General features: G+C 35.3%; 1 protein-coding gene across 1 annotated transcript in view; it reads right to left on the bottom strand.

The window, feature by feature from the left end:
• The window catches only part of slc1a6 (solute carrier family 1 member 6), a gene marked incomplete in the record, with an annotated part of 11244 nt that extends 9117 nt beyond the window's left edge, over positions 1-2127 (bottom strand). The window contains 1 exon segment of the mRNA XM_014014215.1: positions 1743-2127.
• Between the last annotated feature and the right edge of the window lie 2802 nt (positions 2128-4929).

Below are 4929 nucleotides of genomic sequence, written 5' to 3'. Positions count from 1 at the left end.
CCATCATTCTGTCCAAAACAGTGCAACAGTTTACACAAAAACATGTCCAAAACCAAAGCTTTCCTTATTTTACTAGCAGACTTAAGATGTCTTTGTGCACTCTGAGAATATAATGTTATAAAAAAAACATATTTTATAAGTTGTCAAACTCTTGGAACTTCATTTAATGAGAAATATGTATCTCTTTGATGTTTACATCTGGTATAACTCCAATAAGAAATTACAAGCAAATCACATCAGCCTTCATCAGGAAGATTAAGTATAAACTTCAACACACAACAAATCACAAACTGTAGATAAAAACAGACAGAGATGGTGGGATATCCCTTGTTTTGTTAGTTTTGAACTTGAGACAAGATTTGTTCATAACCATGTGGGGTTTCTTGGAGCCAGCAGAGTCTAAATTTGGACAAGACTATTGAGAAGCAAATGCATGTTTCATGTATGTGTTTTTTTAATACACGGTCATTTTCAAAATGAGCAACAGCACCTGAAATTGTGAAATTGCTAATGAGACACAATCTTCTGAGGGAATAGAGCTTTACACCATGTGTGTCAAACTCAAGCCAAATGTGGCCCGCCATAGCATTTTATGTGGCCAGTGAGAGTTTCAAAGATGTATTAATGTCTTAAAATAAGCGTATTCTGCTTTAAAGCCCGCATTGATCATAAACTACATCTCCCATAATGTTTATTGATTAGTCTGTTGCACATGTAGTACTTTTCATTCTTTGTAAGGATGTGGTAAAACACTGTTTCTATGCAGGAAATACCACGTAGAGCTCAGTTATTGTTTGTTAGCGGTGTTCAGCCGTAGCAATGAGACGAGGAACGTGACGTTTCGTGTTCAGTCGAAGTTAAACACGAAACGTTCAGCTGACCCTTTGAGGGCCACCATGATGTTCATGTGGCCCTCAGTGAAAATGAGTTGGAAACCTCAGCTTTACACCAACTACAGTCAGCTTCTAGCAAATGAGAATGTTTTCATTAGAGTGCTATAATTTAAGTTTTATGAGTATCTTTGTAAAATATACCCACCTGTAAAAAGAACCCAACCTATAAAGTATTTTTTTCTGTGTGTGTGTGTATAGCTTTCTTGAGGTCTATTTGCTGACTCCATAAACGTCCCTGTGTAAAGTGTGCTCTACTTTTTATTAAAATATTACATAACTCTAAACATATCATTGAGTCAGAGTCATACTTAGATTAAAGTTACAGGCATTTTTCCTATAAACAATGTAAAAAAAAAAACCCTGGTCGACAGTCAAATGTGGGCGATAGAGTTTTAGTGATGGAGTTACTTTTACCCAATTACTAAATATTACAAAACAGTAGAAGTTGAATGAATGAATGAATGAATGAATGAATGAATGAATGAATGAATGAATGAATGAATGAATGAATGAATGAATGAATGAATGAATGAATGAATGAATGAATGAATGAATGAATGAATGAATGAATGAATGAATGAATTTGGTCACATAAAAGAACACGTCACACAAAAGCAATCAAAACTTTAACCCTATATGACCAAAAAGGTAGAGGCAGAAGCAACGGCTTGCTCTGCCTCACCTTACAAATCCTAAAGTTGATAGAGACCGTAATAAAAACTGCGTAATGACAGCACATTACTGGAAATAAAAAGAAACTTCACACAGACTTCCTCACAACTTTCACTCAAACTGTATCACACAGTGTTATTTAAAAAAAAGACACTTTATTTACAGACCAGTACGCACCTTTGTATCACGTAGTTGTCTCCATCTCCACCAAACTGCTGCCGCTGAACTAACGTTGCCCACACACACGCAGGATCTCTTCTCATCATCCTCTCTGTAACTCCCAGCGTTACAAGATGATGCAGTGGTTAGTAAGGAGGAGTGCCTGGGGATGTCTGCATGTGAGGACGACAGGTTAAGGAGAAATGATCGTTTTTGGACTTTGAGTCAAACGGGTTCTTCTGTGTTTCATCTCCCAACAAGATGAAGTCCTGACTTGTCAAACAGAGGAGAGGGGGGTCCTCAGTGGTTATTGCTATGACAACATGCATCTGCTTATTGCTGAACTCCAGGAGACTCGTGCATTTGCAGCCCTGCTGGCATCCAGCTGCTCAGCGTTTCACTCTTGCGCCCACACATCTCAAATTAACACGCATGAACAAAAAGCAAAGGAAAAATTGGCTCAGGCATAATCACATTCACACTTAAAGCAAATGGTAGTGAGCTACAATGAGAACAGACTTCTTTGTTGGAAGGATTTGCACTGAAAGAAAAATGGCGATATTCTGAAAAATGTACTTAAAAGTCTTGCGTACTTGAGACAAATGTTCATTTGTTGCACATTTGTACAAGAAACAGCGCTCAAATGAAAAAATGCACTTGGTTTTCTCATTTCTAATTTTTTCTTCTTAAAAGGCCGTGTCTCCAGGCCGTGTCTCCTTTAGCCAAAACGATGATGTGAATAATTTTATTTTATGAATAAAATCACATCATACGACTCGAATCTTAAGAATAAGTTGAATATATAGAGAATTTGATTCATTACAGGGGTGTCAAACTCATTTTCACCAAGGACCACATGAGTGTTATCGTGTTCCTCATAGGGCCAGTTGTAATTAATTTTGATGTATCATATTTAACTTTGATTAAACACAAAATTTCACGTTCCTTGTCCCATTGCTATGACAGCACTGCTAACAAACAATAACTGAGGATTTGTAATTTTACCAATTATTTTTTAAATAGCTACTACTTTTATTTTGTAATATTTTAAAGCTAAAAAGGATACTTTTACTTCTTTACTTTAAAATTTAACACCTAGCTACTTGTTACAAAATTAAATATGTTCAAACTCATCATGAAATATGTTTTTGCACATTAAAAACGAAGTGTTGAATTTACTCAACAAAGTCATGTCAGCTGGCTCCACTAAGTCTTGTTGAGTAAATTGAGCAGAGATTATACATATATTGCTCAGTTTACTCAACCTGGCTTAGTTTCTATAATTGAACAGTTTATTTCTTAGAAAGTGTGTAAAAGTACTTTTACTTTCCCAATTTTTGTGAACAGTTTTATGATTTTATAGTTTTCTCAACAGTGAAATTTATTTTTACCAAAGTCATTTTCTGTTCATGTAATCTTACTTTTACTTTGTTATTTTTTCCAAGTACTTAATAAAGTACTCTGATAAAGTCTTAATCTGCTCTGCTGTTGATTAAAGCAAAAACTAATAAGAGGCCTCACCTCACTTCCCAACACTGAAGCTCTGAGCTTCCAGTCCAGTTTATACTGTAAAAAATAAAATGTTGGATTTACTTAATCTTGTTATGTCAACTGGTTGCACTTAACTGAGGTGAGCAAATTCAAAGCAATATACCAGTTTTTTAACCAAAGAACATGAATAAGTTGCTTTGAATTTACTCAGCTCAGTTAAGTGGAACCAGTTGACATAACATGGTTAAGTAAATCCAACATTTCATTTTTAGAGTGATAGGAACAGCATGTTAGAGAAAACTTGCATCACCATTGAAACAATTACCCTGCCATAATGTGGGAGGCATGGATCACATATGTACCGCCCTTAGCTGGAGTAATTAATTATTCACCCCTTTGCAAGAAGAATTTTTCATTCTTGGTGCATTAAACAAAATCACTCAAAACACAGATATTATGGATTTAGTTATTTAATTGCCTTTAAGTAAATGTAAAGTTAACATAAAGTAAATGTGTTACCTTAACTCAATTCAGTTAAGTAGAACCAGCTGACATTTTTTTTCAATTAAATCCATCACATCTACAGTATTTTTGAGTGATCCTTCCATCTGTTGTGGTTTAAAAAACGTTTAAATTAATTCAAACTAATTGTCTTTATCAGTTCTGATTGAATTACTGCTGTAACGAAGCTGGACGCTCATCACTCCCGTTTATAAGCTGACCATTCGTTGCCTAGCGACATGTTGTTGTGGCATTAGTGACAGCAGAGGCAGATTGTGAGTCTGGAGCACGGGCTGCCATGTTTGTGCAACCGCATTATTGTCTTACAGTGTGATGTAAGAGTGCGATGCGCAGAGATGTGGACTGGAGCGTGCTTCCTTTTATCCCACACACACACACACACACACACACACGGTTTATTCATCAATTATTTCTCAGAGAGGATTTCAGCTCAGCGTTGCCCTAAACAACCCTCTGCTGTGATGCGACAGGTGTTTATTTTAAGACTTTAAACATTACCAACACAATTATCATCACAAAACCAACTGACTTTTTCAGAACAGTGATAAACAGTCATTTTAAGTGAAACAAAACAATTAAAACCAGCATTGATGAAGCTTTTATTTTGACTGACGTCCTCTCAGATATACTGCATGTGTAAAATTGTGTTATTTTATCACACAGCTTCATTTAATGTCTGAACTTTAAATAGCTCACGATTGGTTCTTCAGAAGAAGAAAGCTCTCTTGGCAAATGCAGAAAGGTCAGGAAATTGATTCTTTGCTTTAAAATGTCAGCTGTTCATTTCAGAACTGGCTACATGAAGCTATTTGAAGGGTCTGTGGGATCAAAATGGGTTCTTATTTAGGTTAGGTGATTATTTTTCTTAATTAAAAGTATAGGTTTTGTATTCAGCCTCTTTACAACATATTGTTACAATCTAATGGTGGTTTATTGAGCTTAGCTGAAATCTTGAAATATTTTAGAGCTTGGAATATGAAGTCTCTCTAAGGAATACTTTCATTTCGGTGATCTGAGGGGGAAAACAGTTGACTTTTATGATTTTTGGGATGGCCCAACAAAAAATATGTTTAAGAAAATACATAAACAAATTTGAAATAGTTTAACGTCTAATTTCAATCATTTGACTTAAAGAATAAAATATTTTTAGACAGATTATGCCTTTTAACATTCATTAGCATCTCATTAGCTC

This window comes from Austrofundulus limnaeus, unplaced genomic scaffold (genome assembly GCF_001266775.1).
Source record: "Austrofundulus limnaeus strain Quisiro unplaced genomic scaffold, Austrofundulus_limnaeus-1.0 Scaffold111, whole genome shotgun sequence".
NCBI classification, from domain to species: Eukaryota; Metazoa; Chordata; class Actinopteri; order Cyprinodontiformes; family Rivulidae; genus Austrofundulus; species Austrofundulus limnaeus.
This window is presented reverse-complemented; position numbering and strand designations above follow the sequence as displayed.